Raw genomic sequence first — 21,652 nt, forward strand, 5'->3', positions numbered from 1 at the left:
CTTACACAGAAATGTTCTAGGGAACAAAGAATAAGACAGGAGTCTAGTTATAAGAATCAGGACAAAAGGTCAGAACCAAAGCAAGATCAAGGATCACTTAACTGCCACAGCAGACTGTTAGCAAAAGAGATAAGGAATTGTGGCCAGGGTTAAAATTTATTCTAGTGCCATAAATATTGGGGTCCTGGGAAGAGAGGGGATTGTGGAGGGTGAGAGCCAGATAGGCACGGTTAATCATTAACATTTTTGTTTCACATTTAATGATGTGAATCACTTTGTGTAGCACTTTAAAATTTGCAAAAACATAAGACCATCTTTTATGTGCCAGGTCCTCTGCCGAGTAGCTACAATAGGCAGATACAATAACGGAAGACGCCATGTCCTTTAGGGCTTTCTAGCACTTTGGCAAGACACAAATACGGCATTTATACACAGGTGTTACTAATAAAGGGCAATCAGACTGGTAATTGGTGCATAAATATGTGATCGAATGGAGGAGAGGGACAACATGACTTGACAGAACATATATTTTTTATTATTTATTAAAAAGTTTTTAATGTTTTTCATTTTTGAGAGAGCAAGAGACAGAGAGAGAGTGTGAGCAGGGGAGGGACAGAGAGAGGGAGACACAGAAGCCAAAGCAGGCTCCAAGCTATAAGCACATAGCAGGGCTCAAACTCACGAACCATGAGATCATGACGTGAGCCGAAGTCGGATGCTTAACCGACTGAGCCACCCAGGTGCCCTGAGAGAATATATATTCTGTTTCAGTGAGCCTGCCACTCTTTACCCATTCCCTTTTGTTATCTGGCTTCCTGTCTCTTTCTTGTATGTTGATCTCATCTTGGTAAGCATGTCTCCTGACCGTACTGTGACACGGAAGCCAAAACCTTCTGGTGCAACCCGAATATTTGTGTCTCCCCAAAATTCATACTGAAATCTAATGCCCAGTGTGATGGTGTTAGGGTCGAGGCTTTAGGGGGTGCTTCCACCATAAGGGTGGAGTCCTAATGGAGGGGAGTAGTACCCTTATAAAAGAGACCCCTCAGATCTCCCTAGCCCCTTCTGTCATGTGAGGTTACAGTGAGAAGATGGTGGCCTATGAAGAAGTGGGCCCTCACCGAACATTAGATCTGCTGGAGACTTCATCTCGGGCTTCCTGGCATCCAGATCTGTGAAAAATAAATTTCTGTTTATAAGCCACCCAGTCTATGGTATTTTGTTACAGCAGTCCAGACAGACTAAGACAGCTTCTTTTAGTCTTTATTTCTACATTAGTGTTTGCTAGGTAGGTGAATAGGTGGGTGGAAGGAAGGAAGGAAGGAAGGAAGGACAGAGGGAAGAAAGGAGGCTAGGATGGAGGAAGAGAGGTCCTCAGTGTACTAGTGAGAAAGCCCTGGGTGGGAGAATTGCTTGGAAAGCACGTACATTAACTCTGAAATCTAACCCTGGCTCGGAAAGACCGTGAGGCAAAATCACCTTCTCAGTCTTCACTGTAATTAAGTTTTCATCTCTGCAGGCTGCTAACCCGCTAACTCTGAGGAATCAGTGTTTGAATTTAAGTATGCTATGACTTAGGAAAAATGTAATTTTAGTGGTTGACTTGCACGTATACACTTTCCCTCAATCAGCAAAATGGGAAGATCAGCTGATGCACTCTTTCCTATCCTTGCCTGAGCCTAAGAACCACCTGGAACCACAGTTAAATGTACAGATTCCTGCCCCAGCGCCAATGTATCAGCCTCTCCGGGGGAGGGGATCTGAACCTCTATTTTTAACTTAGGAGAGCCTCATGATCAGGCAAGTTTGGAAACATGGAGCTAATATAGGGAAATATTTCTGAGAAAAAAAAGTAATAGAGCACTCAACTTACAAATATTATACATGTATTTAGAAATAACTATCCCATTTTTTAAAGTAAGGAATGTCTAGTTGATACCTTAAATCTTTTTTAAGTTTGAGGATGATGATTTATCAGATTCATACCCATTAAGTTTCCCCTCTGCCTCATCTTCCGTAATAATAATATAATCATATTGAATTGCCTACCCAGCATCTTTTAACTAAATGAGAATTCTAATTCCTTATTAAACACTGCTATTATTTCTTTAAAAGAAAGGTTTCTACAGAAATAAAAGGAAAATTAACATGCCCCTTATATGAAGGCAGGAAATGATCTTTTTTGAGCATTTACTATGATTCTTATGCCATATGCCATATAACTGTCTTCACATCAAGGCCCGGGTTTTCATTTCACTGATTGAAAAGCAGACTTGGAAAAGCCAAGAGGCTTTCCCATGGCCATAGAGTATAAGGTGGGCCAGGATCCAAACCCAGATAATTTATTAGGACGGCAAACTCTGTAACTAAGTGGAGACGAAAGTTTGAGAACTTACATTGTATTTTAAAAACAAATCTGTCATGGGGCGCCTGGGTGGCTCAGTCGGTTGGGTGTCCGACTTCGGCCCAGGTCATGATCTCACAGTTTGTGGGTTCGAGCCCCGCATCGGACTCTGTGCTGACAGCTCAGAGCCTGGAGCCTGCTTTGAATTCTGTGTCTCCCTCTCTCTCTCTGCCCCTTCCCTACTCACGCTCTGTCTCCCTCTGTCTCTCAAAAATAAACATTGAAAAAAAAATTTAAAAAAACAACAAATCTGTCACAATATATGCGAGAAAGGAAAAGCTTACAAGTGCTTATTCTAACTCCTAGAGAATCTACACTGCTTTTGTATTGGCGGTTGTGTTGATTATAGCAACACCAGTGACGTCACGGACAGTGGGTTGAATTCTGCAAGGGTGATGAGTAAGTTTAACTATAGAAAACAAACAATGAATCAATACAATTTCCCACAAAAACAAAATAAACATCATTGTTTTCTGGTGTTTTGTTATGCAAAAGCAGACCATAGGAAAACTTCTTGGAAAAACAAACTCAAAATTTTTATGCCAGTATACAGAATAATAGGATTTAAGTATTCTGTGGCTTCTCCAAATAGCTTGCTCACTGCTTTGAATTCTACAGATCCTCATGTCAACTACCTTCTTATTGTTGCAGATTTTTCTTTTCAACCATTTTGAAATCTAGTGGTCTCTTGTGTTGACTAGACTTTTAACCAATGTTAAATCAAACTATTCAGGTGTATAATTTTCTAATACCACCCTAGGCAGGATCTCAGTGAAAATAGTTACTGAATCATTTATGTTCTTTGCCCTTCAAAGATAAAATATAAACATCTACCAGAATCTGTGCCAGGAAGTATTTTGAGGCACAGTGGCCAAGTATTTAAAGAAAAGGTATCAAACTTGGTAGGACATCAAAGAACTTTCCAGAGAAGCATTATACGATAGGAGAAAATAAGGCCACAGTGGAGGGTACAATGCTTTACAATGTACACTGTCTTTCACAGAGATTCTGACTTATACTCAGCTTCTGAGATAAGTTTCTCACGTAGAAGTTATACTAGTAACTTATTCAGGTAAATTACACAGGTAAGTTCCTAGTCACCTCTCACCCCTGGGATAAATCTATCCCTTTGTGGATTCAAGTGAAATAATTCATGTAAAGCATATAGCATAGTGTCTATTCCATTGTTAGTCACCAATAAAATTTAGTCATTATTAAAAGCTGTTACTAAAACTGCCTCTACAGCATGTCCCCTGCAAAATGAGCAGTCTTGTTGGAAATAGAGAATGTTAAATGTGTTTGTTTTGCTGGTTGGTGTAGCAAGAAACTTGAAAGCAGCTTGTGGTCTTATAGAAAAACAAAACCACATAATACTACAATAGGAGGATCCTTGGGAAAAATGAAATATTTATATAAAAGTTTGTCACACACATGGAAAATTACGAATATTATACAAAACTAGAGAGTCTAGTATAATGTGTCTACCACCAGCTTCAACAACCTAGCCCCCAAGCCATTCCTTTTCTTCCTCTGCCACATGCATTATTTTGTAGCAAATTACAGAATCATATCACTAAATAAAATTTTAATCAACTTTGGGATCTTATTAAATAAGGTAAAATATCATTTTAAAGGATATGAAACTGACATAAACATGATCTAAAAAGCAAAACCATGTGAAGTCTCACACTGTGGACTGTAATCTTTTAAAACAGAAGAAAAGAATAAAATAATATTATCTCTTTGTCACATGAGTCTTATTAAGCTCTCAAATATGTGATTGAGGAAATAAAAATTACTGAACACTTTTCAGTATTAAAATGTTTTGAATGAATATTACTTGATAACACTATCTCCTTATTTATTTGAAGAGTAATAAAATACTCTAAAATAAATGTTCTACATATCACAGGATCTGTTATTGGTAAGGGGTATCTGGCAAGGTACTAATTCATCTCCCAAAGAGACATGAATTTCCACCGAGACTAGAGATAACTCTTACTTTTTTTAATTTTAGATATGTGGGTTATAGTAATAAGAAAATGGGTAAGTCAAAGAGGAAGTAATGTGTGGGTGCAGAATTTAACTGAACTAAAGACTTGGTGTGGCACAGCTCCTCACACGTACTGTAGAATATTCACCATCTTGAGACACTGGCAGAATCACAAACTGGTCCTAGAACAACACGCAAAACATGTTCTTCCTATGATAATGTGTATTAGTCATCTAGTGCTGTGTAACAAATCACACCAAAACTTACAAAATTAAAACACCACGTACTGATTATCTTACAGTCTCTATTTAGGAATCTGGGCCCAGATTAGCTAGGTCCCCTGGTTCCATTTTTTTTCACAAGGCTGTAATCATGATGTTGCCTGCAGCCATCCCCACGTTCATCTGGGACAGGCCTGAATCTAGGCTATTTCAGTGGACATCAGTGGGATTCACTTCCTCACTGGCTGTTGTACTGAAAGCCTTGGTTCTCCCCTGATGGTTGGCTAGAGGTTGCCCACAGTTCCTTGTCATGTGGGCTTCTCAGACATATTGTTAAAGCCAGCAAGAGAGTCTGCCAGCAAGACAGAAGTCATCATTTTTGTAACCTAATCCATGCCTAGTGGGCACAAGTCAGAGGTCCAGCCCTCATTCCAGCAGAGGACATTACTCAGAGTGTGACTAGCACGGGGCAGAGATTATTGGGGGTCATCGGGAAGTTGGTCTATCGCATTAGATCTTATGAGCTTCAGCCCAAAGCCACATCTCCTTTTGCCTTAAGATATTTTTTCTATCACATCTCATGAAAATCTTCATCCTGAAATATTTTAATCCAAGAAATTTACAAATATATGAGAAGAGGGGATTGTCTCAGTATAAGCAAAATTTTCATTCTTAGGTATCGATGAAAATGAGCAAATTAAGTTACAGAGGCAGCAGAAATTCTAGAACCTGACATCCATCCATATGGCAATGACTTTAGTACAAATCACACCAATTTATACAAATAGGATGTGTTGATTAGTCAGCAACAGCACATTTTTTGTGTGTTTTTAATGTGAATGTCTTTAGTTCAGGTATGTTCTCTCTAGTTCCTTACTGGCCAGTCCACTGCTCCTGGGCATTTGACAACCGTAGGTGTTTTCTCATGTAACTAACAAACCCAGCACCAAATCATTTGTATTCAGACCCCCTGTGGTGTAAGGTACCACTTGGCAGAGGCTGTTTAGACATCCGTGAATCTCAGATACCCCTATTTCTCAGTGTCTTAGGGATGGAGTCTTTTAGAACCTCTTTCATGTTCTGGAAGAGGACTAACATAATGGAAAGACAGCAGATAGATTTCATTGTTATGCTTAGTATAGGTGGTCAGTAAAGCAAGGTAGCAAATATTTTAGGTTTTATGGGCCACGTATGGTTTCTGTCATATATTCTTCTTTGTTTTTTTCTATTTAAAAATGTAAAAACCCTTCTTAGCTTTAGGCTGTATGACAAGGACTGCAGATTGGATTTGGACTAGAAGTTTTAGCTCATTAACTCTGGAAGAGTTTTCTGAAATTTTTGATATTCAAAGCTAAAATACCATAATTCTTTTTTTTTAATACCATAATTCTTAATTTGAGACATAGGCAGTTTGTTACAAACAGTGATTCAAATTTAGTTATTTAATGTACTTAATATTTTTCCTTTATATCTGCTGACATATTAATTGAATATAAAATATTAAGTAAATAAAAGGCCACCTGTTGTGCTAGATACTTTGTGGGCCATTTTGATGTGGGAAAATTTCTTCAGGAAATTTGATTTCATTACTCTGTTAAAATTTTATCCCTTTCCTTTTTCTCTACTCTTTTTATGAACGTGTCATTAGTAAGATATTGGACCTCTTCAACTCATTGTCTTTTTTATCATGTTTCCCCACTCATCATAGGGTTTTGGCCATGCTTTTTTGTGAGATTTCCCTAATTTTCATCTTTCAGTTAAACCTGTGATTGTCCTTAAATAGTTCTATTTCTAGGAGCCCTTTTTTTGTTCTTCAATTCATTTTCCATAGCATTGTGTTCTTGTTTTATAGAATATCTTCTCGGATTGCTCTGAGGATATTAAATAAAGATAACAGTTTTGAAGAAAACCTTAAAAAGCTCTAAGATTTTTTTTTCCTATTGGAAAATATGAAATTTTTTTCCCTATTTTCATCTTTCTCAAATGCTTCCTAAAATTTTATTCCCATGAATATTTCATAGAGAGACTCTGAAAAGCCAATTGGATGCCACGTGTGGTTTAGCTTGAAGACTACTCACTCATTGACGGTTTTTCTTGTTCCACAAAATACCATTAGTAGAGGTATATCCCAAGGACCCCTAAGCTCTGCAGAGAAGAAACTGCCAGTCTCTTGCCCAAGGCGGGAGATGGGAGGAGCTTAGCTCACTGGGTCGCACAGGAAGGAGGATGGAGGAGTTAACTGTGTACAACCTTTGTGGTGTCCACAGAAATTCAGTGTTGCCCTGCGTGTCCTCATCACTTGCCTCTGTACTTTCATTCTCCTTACCCTAAGCCCCTCCCAGCACTAGCAAGTGAACTGTTGCTCTTCATGCACCGTCTGGCTTTGTGACCATAGTTTCCTCAGTCTCATTAAATCCATAGATGTTGTTTTCTAGAAACTGATTGGAAATTCCTCCTCCATTACTGTCCCCCTTCCCCTTCCCATGTTCTCTTTGTATTTGTCAGTTTAGACCTTTTTTCCTCTAATATTATTTATAGGATATTTTTAGGAGGGATATTAGATGAATAGTTTACTGACTCCACATATTAGTGCTTAATTTGACTTTATCTTACCTGCATTAATTTTAATTGTATTGAAATATAGTTCACCTTTATATTTGAATAACAGTTTTTCTAGCTGGGAAAGCCAAAAGATATTTGCCTCAGAACTTCAGAGATACCACACCATTATCCTCTTGTATCTAGTGTTACTAGAAAGATGCCTAGTTTCAATCCGACACCTGGTTGTTGGTAGATAATTTTTGGTTAGTTGACAGTCAACAAGATCTTGAGAACTTTTCCCTAACTTCATAGTGGTAAACTGTTCAAATCAATAGGAAAGTTGAAAGAATAGTATAGGAAATATGCAGGTACCTGCCACCTACATGAGCATTTAGCCGTATTTGCCTGGTGTCCCCCTCTCTCTACGTGTGTGCATTCTTTTGCTTAACCATTTATTTGAAAGTGAGTTGCAGCCATCATGGGATTTCACCTTTAATTATTCAGGATACTTCTCTGAAGAATAAGGACAGTATTCTAGGAGGCACAATCCTCTCATCATCTAGGAAAATTAATCCTTATTATTTTATGACTAATATTTTATATTTCCTTATTTTCTACGTTTTAGAATTTTTCCTTGATGCTTTGATATTTTACTTTTGTGTGTACAAAAGCTGGAGCTTTCTGTATGATTTATTTTTAATCTATTTTTAATCAAGATTTTTAATCTTGACACTTAAGCAGACACGTTCAATCTTGCACCAAGCCTCTTCAGTTCTCACACATTGTCTTCTTTTATTTCCTTTAATTTATTTTATGTGCCACTCCCACCCCCCACCCCCTCCCCCCCCCACACTTTGTCCTCTGTGCTGTCTTCTTCTGGAAGTGCCTCTGGAATCTCTAAAGATGTACATGCTATGTCTCTTATCCTTTCTTCCATGCTATCAGTTGGTTCCTTTGGATTTCATTTAGGGAGAATTCCTTAGCTTGATCTTTAGCTCACTAATTGTCTTTTAGCTTTGTTCATTTTTCTGGGTATCCAATCTCTAGAGTATTCTTTTAAAGTAATGATCAGCTTTTAAATACTGTAAATCTCTATTTGAATATTTGAGGGGTACAAAGTCTTCCTGAGCCTCTCTGGGAGGAAGCTGTCTCCATTTATACATTTTCCAAAGTTCCATGTAGTTTGCTGTATTAACTCCGTTGCTTTGTAGTCTTTCCACAGATGTATCGTGATTACTGGTTGTGTACTCATCTTCATTTGCATTTCCCTGTGAGCCTTCATAGACATAGCATGTTTTACTGCAGTCTTTCTCTTTTGATTATAAGGGAAGGATGCAGTGTACTGACAGATGGGGTGGCTAATAGCTGGTTTTCTTTTATGTGGTTCCCCCCATTCTTCCTGTTTTGCCAGCATGGCACCAACTGATCCTTAGCAGAAGTCCCACCACTCTTTTTTTCATTCACTCCTGCTGTGCGCTCAAAAGTTTGTAAGTCATCTCCATGAGTTACTGGGGCTGGATCCCTGAGGAGTGCTAGATGCCTCTTAGAATTATCCTCCTGAGGAGTAACAGAGAGCAGTGATTCACCATCCCTCCCTGACCCCCATTGGTTGACAGTTCCTCAACAGGAACTTTGGCTTTTTTCCCTGAGCTTTTGGCTGCAAATGTATTCACGCAGAGTGGTCTTCTGTGTCATCTGTTGTGACACCGAGAAGTCCTGGGTGCTTGAGGTGTTAGTCCTGTTAGTATGCCATGAGACAAAATGTTCACAGAGCTCTTTGCCGTGACATGGCTGAAATCAGACATGAGGCTGAGAAGGTGTAAGGCAGGCACAAGTGGCATCTGATACAGAGAATGAGGTAGGAAACTTCAGGCAAAACATTAGAGAAACTCCTTCCACAGTTATGGTTCCTACGAGACACAAGAGAAGCTTAATAAAAGCAAAGACAGGTCCTGCTTGCTGTTACCTGCCTTTACAAGGACTAGAACACATCCAAATGAGCCTCAGGTGATGACAGTTCCTCACGACACTTAAATCTGGTTCAAAGGAATACATTTTAGACCAAGATATAAAAACAACATACAAAACTCCCTTCTCATTGCCATTTTTTTGGCATTGCCTCCAAATTTCAGTATCCATCCAATGCTGTTATAATTCACAACATGGCGGTGAGAAAGTGGACCAGCAGTAGGAGATAGGGAAGGGACAAGTAACACGTGTTGTCTTCACCTATAGCAGGGACGTTTGTCCTTGGAAGTCTGTCATAGTTTCTTTTAGCTCCTTGTGATTTTTAGCATCCTCCCACAAGTACTGAAGAATCTGTACTTTAGCAGACATCTCAGAAGAGGATTATAATTTCTGAATCAGTATTAGATCCTGTGTGTGCCAAAATTACTGTACTCTATGTATCCACTAGGGGAAATTATTCTCACATAAATGATGGACAAACTTTTGCTGAATAGCTTCATTTTACAGAAAAAGAATAATAGAGGTCTGGTATATAATTGAATCCTGGAGGACAAAAGGGAAAAAGATTATCAGAGAACATTTACCTCTAACTCCCACTGTTTATGGAAATCGTTCACAATACAATTTCAACTGGATATTCTCCTTAGAAATCCTCCACTTAAAGGAAAAAAGGAAAAAGCATCATGTGAGTGAAAGCAACAAGGAGAGAAACAGTTTTAAGAATATGGGAAATGCCATCCATTTCCATGTTGCAGCAGCAGCAGCAGCAGCAGCAGCAGGTTCAAGGCAGGGGGTTCTGACATTCATTGCTGAAGAGGTAGGCAAGGGTTAGATCCTAAAGAAATACCACAGTAAGTTGCCCAGGCATTATTCTGTAGACAGTCACTGAAGGGTACAAAACATGAAAATGATGTAATAAGCCTTCATCTAAGAAGAGTGATTGGAACCCTTGTGGAGAGTGAAAACAAAGGGACAAAACGAGTAGCAGAGAGAGTGTGAAGGAATCTCTTGCATCTCTGAGAAGGTTGTGATCGCAGCCTGGTGCCTGGCAGGTACAGTGGAGTTGGAGAAGAGGGTTCCAGTACTAAAATATTTGAGGTATAATCCATGACTAAGTTAAGAATGTGCTGTAAACAGCGAGGGAGTAGGGGACCGAAAGGTATGTCAGATTTTAAGCTTGAGTTAGGGTGGCTGCCGTATAGCCAGTGTGTATTGGGGATGCAGAAGGGCTTGAGGAAAGGATGCAGGGCAGTGGGAAGAGATTAGTTTTAGAAATACTGGATTTAGGTTCTCTCAAAAATTAATAATCAGGTTCAGCTAGCTAGTGAAAATCACAAGAAGGGGAGGGAGTTGGAAATCTGGAAATACAGATTTGGAAGTCAAAAGCATTCTGATGATAGTTAAAAATGACATAAGATGAGTTAATTTTACATATTTTTTTTTGAGTCTGGGATTAAGTCAGAGAACTGAGGAAAGCATCCAAAGTTAAAGAATATGTAAAAGAAAGAGATTCACTTACAGAAATGGGGATAGAGGTAAGAAAGTAGTATGTCTTGGAGAACAAGGGCATAACACATTTTAAAAAGAATAGGATTAGCAGTGTTATTAAAGTAGAGAGATCCAGTAAGATAGAAACTACAAATGACTATTCAATTTGGTGAAAATGTTATTATGGGCCCCGACAAGAGCAACTTTAGTGGAGTGCTGAAAGGGGGCGCCAGAATTCAGCAGATCTAGATGGCAAATATATTGCACATCTCACCCTTCAATGTGGGATCTGTGGATCATTAACTAATTATGGTAATGGGTGGGGGGGTAGACTCGAGTGCCTTCTTCAGATCAAAATCGAACAGACTGATTTGGGGGCTTAAGGACAGAAGATGAAGACCCAAAGAATTATTTCTGTCCCATATAACTGTCTCTTCATCAATGCCCTGGATCCATACTGGGGGCTAAAGCAGTACAGTGGTTATCAATTCACAACTTTTCTGGTCCCTGCCCCTTTTTATCTTATCATTCAAGAGAAATCTGGTTAAAAGCATACCATTAATGGGAGCCTGGGAACAGCTGACTGTGCAGGAGAATGGGAAAGTTAATCTATTAGACATTCCCTCAATCACCACTCGGACATAATGTGATTACGAGTGGTCGCTAGTGGGAACATTTGCAAGGTGGGAATATTGTACCGCAGGAAATATCATATTACATACTTGTTTCAATATATCTTAACAAAATGCTATGTGATGGAATAATCTGATACTAGGTGTAGTGTTTAAAGATACGTCAAAGAGAGGATGACTTAGCCTAGAGGTTTTGAAACACTATGGAAAAAATGGAAATCTTGGGTTGTTCTCATTAACTATTGTGGATAACCACTATATTTCCCAATCTGCAAAGTATGCAAATTGTAGAATATTCACAAAAAAAGTTTTTGGAAAATGGCAACAAGAAAGTAGATAATCTAAATGAGTTTTCTTCCAGAGCAGATTATTAGCATTTACTTTGGTTTTCCATCATGTACAGTGTACCCTTAAATATTATCACCTACAACTCACACAGACACTAGACTACACCATACTCCATTTCTCTTTTGGTTACAAAGCTGTCATCTTGGAAAGCTTCATGAACTTTTTTCAAACTAAAGAGCGTATGACCTTAGGATCCCGAAAGAATAGAAATTACCTTAAGCATTCTTTTATTCTTGGATCACTTCATAACATTATTCAGGTTTCCTAGCCTCTTCCTTCAGGGCTAGTGCTCTGACCTTAGGGGGGAAATAAGGCTAAAGCCTAACAATGGAACAAGGTACGTTGCCAGTCTAAGCAACTTTTTAATATATCTTGAACTGAGCTGGTGAAGTTCAGTAATTAGCATCATAAACACATCATTTTCTTTGCTTTGCTGGTTTAGAGTGTTTATGTACTCTATGGGTGTAAGTTTTTTTTAAAAGTCCACCCTTGTACTTAAATTTTCTATCCCATCAGCAGAGTTTAGCTGACTTGGGCCTAAACTATGTCTTCTGATGGAATGAGGTACCCTCCAAATTACCGACACCAAACTTTGCCGCTCAATCAAGGGTGTATACATTTAGAAAAAAGACGCTGTTTGACCAGTCAAATGTAAATGTTTAATAATTTAGAAACACCAGAGCACAGCTTGTTCTGATTTATTTTGCAACTTTGCAGCTCCAACCCAGCCTCAGGCAACTATGGAATAGAAGTTCCAGCCAAGTACAACGTTTCTTTTTTTAAGAAGGGAAAATAGAGATTAAAAATAAAAAAAGCAAATTGAAATCCTTTTCTATCTTTAACCTTCTCAGGATCACAGAAAAAGAATAGAGATGCAAAGTAGGCTGTCCTGAACCTAAACCAACGGGAGGGGGACAGGAGCTGTTTGGGAAGCCAGTGACAGACGTTCAGAAGCCTTCTGTGCATAGGTGAGTTAACTCCACATACAATAAATTCCCTTATTTCAGTTTTTCTAATTTCAAAATATTAGACTTGCTCAGTTTTTTTTTTCCCAGTCGCCGAAGGATATCTTCGTTTACATATTCTGTCCCACATCTCAACTTCATTAGGACTAAGAGTGCCTCTGTGCCAACCCAACTCTCACTCCTAAAGATAACTTGATGAGATAGTTGGCATTCCAAAGAAGGGTGGACGTTCAATGAAAGAGGCCATAAAATGTGTATTAGCCCGGTTCCCAACTCACCAAGGTTTTTTCTTTGCAGAAGCCCATGGGAGATGAATGCAGGGAAAAGAGTTCAGGGCATAGTGAGCACCGAGGCAGACATGTGATTTCTGAAGGAAAATCTCTTCAGACTAATTCCCAAGGGGGAGAGAGTTCTAATGTTTCTCTTGCGGTTGTGTTGTGCTTTGCTGCACTTTGTAATAAACGCTCTGGTCAAAAAACCGAGTTCTGATGAAGTGGCACAAAACTGCATGTCGACCCACAGCCTCAGAAAGGAGGTCTCTCTGTTTTTATTTTAAGCATACCATAACATGGGATCCCACCAGTCTTTGAGAATTGAAATATAACAGCACACAACTGTTGTTTGGATTGCCTGTAGACCACAAAAGAATAGCCACGATGCCAGCAACTTTCCTTCTCCGCTCCAGCCAAATGTTCTAAACGCTGCATCCTGGAATTCTGATGTAGAAGACCATTGACTTCGGGGGGAGGGGCATGCGGTCTTAGAAGACAAGGACTGATTAGTTCTAATGCAGCGTGTGGTGATAGAAAGTGCCTTAGATAGGAATTTTAGCTTTTTTTTCTTCACCCCAGTAAGTAACTCTGCAATTGAGGTCAAATCGTTTTGGAGCCCTTCATTTAGCAGATGAGAAAATTAATGTTGATGGCAAGGAGTTTCCTTATCTGTAAGTGAAAAAGTCACTGTTTGAATTTCATGGTCAATAAGACCTTCCTAAAGTTCTAAACTTTTCCTTTTTGTTTAGAGAGGGGTTATATCACTGGTGTAAAAAGTACTAGTTACTTAATACCCTCCATTTAAAAAATATATGACCTGTCAGGAAATTATTTTTCTTAGTTCTTAGGGAAATTAATACTATACTAATTTTTTAAAAAATGATTTCCCTGAGGGGCATCCGGGTGGCTCAGTCAGTTAAACCTCTGTCTTTGGCTCAGGTCATGATCTTGCAGTTTGTGGGTTTGAGCCCCACTTCCGCTTCAGGCTCAAGCCTGGAGTCTGCTTTGGATTCTGTGTCTCCTTCTCTGACCCTCCCCGGCTCGCACTCTGTCTCTCTCTCAAAAAATATATAAACATTAAAAAAATGATTTCCTTGGCTAATTACCTCTAGAACTGATTGACGGGAGGGGATATGCAATTCTACTCCCTGCAAGATCTTAGAGATTAGGATACAGGTACTTCTCACTTGCAGTGGGATACAGTAATTGAGTTCCTACTTATGGGAATAATGAGGCAGGACTCAGGAATTAGGCAGTGATTATTTATTGCTTGTTACCATTGGTGTTCGCTGGAACTCCCTCTCCCTTCCCCAGGGGATCAGAGCTGGGGTGGAGGCTTTAGGAAAATTTGAGCCAGACCTTGGGGATCGGCTGCTTATAGGTCGGTTGAAGGGAGTTGGGAAGCAGCAGAAGATGACGCACAGTTTATTTGAACTTTGACTTTGGGTTATTTGTGAATTTCTCTCTGTTCAGATTAGTGGAGAGTTGAATGACCAGATGTCTATATTACTATATGTCCACAGCAAAATGGATAATTTACCAACGTTGTTTCTGATCTAATTATGTGGCAATCCTCAACTCTATGTTCAGCATTGTCTTCGTATTTATTCTTTTATCTCATGTCTGTACTTAATGACACAGAAATACTTTCATGAGAAAGAACACTGGCATACAATCGAATTATAAGAGGGAAAGATTTTGCTGAATTGGAAACTTTATTTAAATATCATTTGTTGTTCCATTGCATGCTCCCCTAGCTCTTAAGTGGCAAATAATAATGACACCAGTTATTTTTTTTTACCAAGAAAGGATTTGGGGATCATCCACTTGGTATTGAACTGCTGAGGATGCTTCACACGGTCAGTGAACGTCAAATCTCTGAAAGCAAAATATGTTGCTTTAATGCATGCAAGGTGATTTAATCCATGCAGAGTAATTCTATGAGCAGTAGAAAGATTTACAGGCATTAAGGTCACTCAGTCTAAGTGGACCATGCTTTTGCAACAAGGTGAACTATTGCCATAAAGGAATGTTGTTCTCCCTTGTATAAAAAAGGGGATGGTCACTGGGACAAAGATGGAGAAGTTCTTTCACATTTGGGGTTGGTAAAGAAGGGGGGAGGGAGGAGTGGTAATTCTGGCCAATTACATGGCCGAGACTTAGAACACCTCCAGATTCAGCCACCCTGGAGATTAAGTGTGGATCTTGTAAAAATGTCTTTATGTGTATACTGAAATAGTCTCTTATAAATAAGACAGAAGTCATGGGGCACACAGGCCTACAACGGCATAGAATCATCATAGTTGTATGAGACACTAAGGAGAGCCTTCTCCCTGCAGAGAAGGAAAATGATAGATAAATGATGGATGGCAGTGGTGCTTGTCGGTCACCAAGGCTTTTCTCTGCGGAGGTCTCCAGCCCCAGCACCTGCCTGGGACTCAGCAACAACATTGTGCAGCAGGGACCCTACCTGGGTGGCTGTGTTCCCTGCGTTTCAATAGCGACACCATGCGGCAGCAACTATAAAAAGGAATGGCCTCTGCCCCTGAAGGACCAGGTTTTCTGGTTCTTTCAAGCATGGGTAAACATCCCTGGGAGCTCTCAAGATCTCACAGGAGGGGGAATCCTTGGAAGAAAAGCGAGAGAATGATTGCAGTCTACATGGACCATGGCACTTCTTCAAAAGGAGAAGACAGGGGAGCACACTCATTGACTGTTTTCCTTCAGGAACGATCTCCTTACTCAACAGGAAACATCAGGATAATCAGTTTTAAGACTCAGGAAGATTCAGTATGAATGGCAGAACAAATCAAACTATATGCCAAGCTGATTACCAAATAATCTGTCTGCATCAAGGACCTTAGAATAGAAGAGGTTGAGCTTTGCATTAGACCTACCTGGGGGTAAACACACTCCTGCCACTTATTATGTTTGACTTTGGAGAAGTTATGTAACTCTGGGCCTCAGCTTTCTTATCTGTATAATGGGAAGGAAGAACACACCTCATAGAATGATCTTGAGAATTTAATGCATGAATCTAAATCAGTTGCTTAGCCCAGTACTGGACCCAGTCAACTGACATTTGCTGGATGCTATTGGTTTTTTTACCTTTTTATACTGTCTTACTGCTTACGTCACTCCAAGTGTCCTTTACTTTCTCCAATTCAGTATTCATTCTGTAAGGTAGAAACCAGATCTTAATGTCAGTCTTATATCTTTTCTCTTTACATCTATATTTCTAGGATACATTTCAGTATTAAATTATATTTTCCTTAGGTTTTTTTTTTTTTTTTAATAAACAGCCATTGCTTGAGATTTTCTGGTGCAACTGTAGGGTAAAGATCACACAGTTAAACACCTATAGGGGCCAGATGGGACTAGAAATGATTAAAGCAGACAAGATGAGAAAACTAAGCAGGGTCTCATGTGAGAGTGCATACTGTCTCTATAGAAAGGGCCTGGTAGAGTCAGCTGGCTGCTAGCAGGTGGAGAAGCAAGAAATACAGTTTTATAATATGGAATTAAACATATACCAGTAATACAAAATTCTGAAAACATCATGGGCCAATCAAAACACATTATGTGGGCTAGAGTCGGGCCATGTCAGTTTGCAACGTCTAATTCACCTTCCTGGGTAAATACAGCTTTGGATGAGTGCCACCTAGTGGTAATAATTATAATTAAGAGGCAGTAAGTAACTGTAAATAAATAAACTGTAAAACAGCATGTTTATACTGTCTTGCTGCTTACTTATTCCAAGGCTTTATTATTGTAATTCAAAGTATAAAGGGTGATCAGTGTCCTCTAATAGTTTCCTAAATAATTATTCATAGATGCTGGTGGGCTCAGTTTTGGGAACCTCTTTAACACAAGTTGTGATATCATAAAGGTGGCTTCAGAAGCACTGCCTCAGAATTGTCAGCCAGAAGATCACCTAAATTCCATCCTATACTTTTTGGAGATTCTATTCCGATAAACTCTTCTATCTGATATCACTTTCCTAAGCCTCTGTCTTAATATTTACTTTGTCTAGAACTGGTATGAGGTGGGAGTGAGGTAAAAGAAAAGGAATGATGGGTTAAGATGAATAAGAGAGTAAAAACTTGGGCTATCTACCATTTTTGCTCAATTCCTTTTTCTGTATTTTTATTGAATACCTAGTCCAGCTTCTGAGATTGATTTTTCTTATAAAATCATGATATCTTAAAATATTTTTTTGTATATCTATCAGTCCCATGATTATGACCTTTCAGTAGACCAAAGGTCAGCAGACTACGGCCTGTGGGCCAAATATGGCCTGTCACATGTTTTTGTAAATAAAGTCTTATTAGAAGACATGTATGCTCATTTGTCTACGTAATGTCTATGGCTGCTTTCTTACTACAATCGCAGGGTTCAGTAGTTGTGACATATACCCAAAAATATTTGTTATCTGTCCCTTTACAGAAAAATTTTGCTGATTCTTGCAAAAATGTAGAACATTTCTTTTGATTACTGACTGCATGGTATATATTTTATCATCCATTTACTTGTAATCTTTCTGCACACTGAAATGTGTCTCTTTTAAACAGAAGATTGTTCCATTTTATTTCATCCAACCCTAGTTTTTATTTAACTGTCAAATTCAATTAAAGTGATGTATTCATTCTTTATTTTTTCCATCTTATTTTGTGATTTTTGTTTATCTGCTTTTACACTGTGCTCCATTTCCCCCCTCCTTTCAACCTTTTAGTAGATTGTTTTTATTTAAAAACCCTATTGCTCCAATAATATTTATAAAGCTTTGTGTTCTACTTATCTTTTTAAAATAAACAGTCTTACATTTTAAACACACATATGTGACTGAAAAGTTGAATGTTAATCAGCATTTTTATCCCTCACTTGAAAAGCACATATTCTTTTTTTTTTTTAACGTTTATTTATTTTTGAGACAGAGCATGAATGGGGAGGGTCAGAGAGAGGGAGACACAGAATCCGAAACAGGCTCCAGGCTCTGAGCAGTCAGCACAGAGCCTGACGCAGGGCTTGAACCCACGAACTGCGAGATCATGACCTGAGCTGAAGTCGGCCGCTTAACCGACTGAGCCACCCAGGCGCCCCGAAAAGCACATATTCTTAGAACACTTAAATGCCACATTCCCCAGATCTAACATTTCCTTATTTTAGTTTTGACCCATTTTTATATTCTTCAAATAAGTTGTAAATAATAATGATAATATTTTATGTAATAAATTCTTGTTTCTGTTTACCCCAATGTTTGTCAGTTCCTTTATTTTACTGCTGGTTCTTACTTTGAAGTTCTTCTTTTAGGTTGCATTTCCTTCTTCTGGAAGCACATCTTTTAAAAAGAAGTTTCAGTGAAGGTAAAACCTATAAGAAATTGGAGTTCCAGAAGGGAAAAAGACAATAGGGAAGAAATAATATTTTTTCAAGAATTTTATAAATCTGACCAAAGATACTGAATAATAGATTCAAGAAGTGTATGAAGTCCAAGTAGGATAAATACAATGAGAGCCACACTTTGGCATATAAAACTGCTGAAAATGAAAGAAAGAAAATATTAGAAGTATGCAAAGAAAAAAGATACATTACCTTTAAAACAGTACCAATATGATGGACAACTGATTCCTTAACAGAAATGATGGAAGCCAGAAGACAATGTAATGACATATTTAACGATGAAAGAGAATAACTGCCAGTTTAGAATTCTCCACCAGATGAAAATAGATTTTATAAATTGAAAGTGAAATAAAGAGTTTTCATGTGGACAAAAACAGGATTTACCATCAGCAAATATTACACTAAACACTACAGGGGAAGAACGCCTGGGTAGCTCAGTCAATTAAGGGTCGGACTTTGGCTCAGGTCATGATCTCATGGTTCCTGGGTTTGAGCCCTGTGTCAGGCTCTGTGCTGACAGCTCAGAGCCTGGAGCTTGCTTCGGATTCTGTGTCTCCCTCTCTCTCTGGCCCTCCCAGCTCATGCTGTGTCTCTCTCCATCTCTCAAAAATGAATAAATGTTTAAGAAAAAAATTTTTAACACTACAGGAGATTTTTCAGACAGAAGTAAAATGATCCCTGACACAGAAAAACAGAAATGCAAGAAGGAAAAATATCACTGGTATTGAGCAAGACACGTATAAATATAAAATGATATTTATAATAAAAATTAAATAGTAATATTTTGTGATGTTATACATAGAATTAAATGCATAATAATAACAAAATATCTGAGGGTGTTAAAAGAACCTTAAAAAAATCATAACTTTTTCTCATTGTTAAGTAGTAAAAATTATTATATGAGGTGATAATGAGTGAAGGTTTCAAAGGATGCATTTTGTAATTTCTGAGATAACTATATGTATGGTATATGTATAGGTAAGTATATATATGTGTGTGTGTGTGTGTATATATATGTGTGTGTGTAACTATATGGTGTAACTATACCTCTCTCCCCATAAATGCATAACTATATATCTATATGTAAATATATTTAGATATATAGAGGTATATAAAATATATACATCTATTCATGTACTTACATATCTCACAGGTTAATAGAGGGAAAATTAGAATAATAAAATAATCGGTGGAACATAAAATAAATTGTATAAACAGAAAACATACAGCAAGTTGGTAGATATAAAAACAATATTGTTAATCATTACACTATGAATTGCACTATAAATGTGACTAAACAATGAATGACTAAACAGTCAAACTAAAAAACAAAGATTTTCAGACTGAATAAGAAAATAGCATAAAACTGTATATTCCTTACAAGATACAAGTTTTAAATGTAAAGGCATAAAAAGATTTTCCATGTGTAGCTCTACTTATACCAGACAAGGTGGACTTGAGGGCAAAAAATATCAATAGAGCCAAAGAGAGACATTTGATTTTGCTAAGTAGGTACATCTACCAGGAAGAAAACAATTCAAAATTTGTAGGTATCTGATAACTAATAAAGCTTTAGAACAAAAATGGATATAATTTAAGGGAGAAAAGACAAATTTATAGTCACAGTGGTGAACTTAAACGTGCCTCTCTCAATAGCTGATAGACCAGCCTTAAAAAAATTGGTAAGCATATAAATATCTGAAAACATGATGAACCATATTGACTAATATGCAGAAAACTGCACCCAGCAAGGACAGTATGCATATTCTTTTTCAGGAGCATAGGAAGCAATTACCAAAATTGGCAAAATTGGTCATGTGCTAAGCCATAAAACAATTTGCAACAAATTATAAAGGATTTAAATCTCAGAGGATGTTCCCCTACCACACTGCAGGTACTCTAGGAATCAATAACAAAAGGTAACTATAGAATCCCCAAATATTTAGAAGTGCAGTTAACATACTTATAAATAACCTTGACTAAAAGAAGAAATCAGAAGGGAAATTGGACAGTATTTGGAACTAAATGTTAATAAAAATCTTCAAATTTATGGCATACACATAAAACTGAGTTTAGAGGAAGATGTAGCTTTAAATATATAACTTAGAAAAGAAAGCTGAAAACAAGCTAAGTATCTTTTTCAAGAATGTAGAAAATGAACAACAAATTAAACTCACTTTTAATTAATTAGAAAATAAATATAAACTAGAAAATAGAAAGTAAATAAACCAAAAGTTTGTTCTTTAAAAAGACAAATAAAGTTGATAAGCTTTGGCAAGACTGATCAAGAAAAAAGGAAGAGAGAGGCAGAACTAGCCAAAATTAAGAACGGGAAAGAATGAAAATGCTTTTATCATCAGATAATAATTGTATACCTCTCTGTCCTTTGACTAACATTCCATTGTCTTGTTCTAGTTTTATGAGTTTGAATAAAAGTAGAAAAGCTCATCTCGATATGCTCTTTAAGCTGCTTTGACTGTTTTTGAGTCTTTATATTTTCATAAATTTTAGGAACAGCTTGTAAAATTTTTAGAGAACAACTTTGCAGTATTGATTGGGTGTATATGAATGTATGGATTGATTTTGGGAGAAATGACAAGTTTATAAAATATTGAACTTTCCTACCCATTAATGTGGCATAGCTTCCATTTCTTTAGGTCTTATCTGTTTTCTCTACATAAGGTTTTTCTCTATAGAGATATTGCACATCATTCAGACTATTTATTTTTAGGTATTTGATATTTTTAATTATATTGCAAATTGTATGTTTTGCAAAATTTTATCTTGTATTTGTTGTTGGTACAGTATATGGAAACAGTTTTTAAAAAGGGATGTGACATGATCACAGTTGATATTTAGAAAAAATTCTTGACAGTGGAAAAGTAGAAGAGGAGGAAGCTTGGGGAGCAAGAAAATTCAGTAGGCATCTGCATAACACGCATGATGTCGTCTAAAATAAAATTGTGGCATTGCAAAAAACTTAGCTAAAAGAGAGATTTCATAGTTTGTATGACTATTGGATGTGAGCTTAGGGAGAGGAAATAATTAATGATTGCATTAACATCTGAAGGGATTATAGTATTATTCACAAAGGTGTAGGAAGAAAAATTGGGGCTTGAATGAAGAAAGCCAGGCCTAAAACCGGAACTCATTGAGCTTAAAATGGAGCATCTAGGTTAAGCTATCCAGGATTTAGTTGAATTTAATGTGGGTATGAAGTTGAGAAAAGAGATTTTTGTCTTACATTATTATGTAAACGGTAGGTACAGAAATAGAGGTTTAAGAGATTGCTTAGGAAGTGTGTAGGAAGAGAAGGAAACTGTCAGGTGTTGAACGATGCATATATCCATATTTAAGAGATGGGCAGATAAGTCTGAGCTTCGGCATAGAATAAAGGCATAAGATAAAGGAGGAGGAAGA

The 21,652-nt window shown here is 37.7% G+C and overlaps 1 long non-coding RNA gene across 1 annotated transcript in view; it reads left to right on the top strand.

The window, feature by feature from the left end:
- Positions 1–21,652, top strand: part of LOC125929820 (uncharacterized) — a 102,341-nt gene that overhangs the window by 37,671 nt on the left and 43,018 nt on the right. The window contains exon 3 of the long non-coding RNA XR_007459974.1: positions 12,447–12,563. This is a non-coding gene — a long non-coding RNA (uncharacterized LOC125929820). The remainder of the gene's footprint in view (positions 1–12,446; positions 12,564–21,652) is intronic.

This window comes from Panthera uncia, chromosome A2 (assembly GCF_023721935.1).
Source record: "Panthera uncia isolate 11264 chromosome A2, Puncia_PCG_1.0, whole genome shotgun sequence".
Taxonomy (NCBI): domain Eukaryota; kingdom Metazoa; phylum Chordata; class Mammalia; order Carnivora; family Felidae; genus Panthera; species Panthera uncia.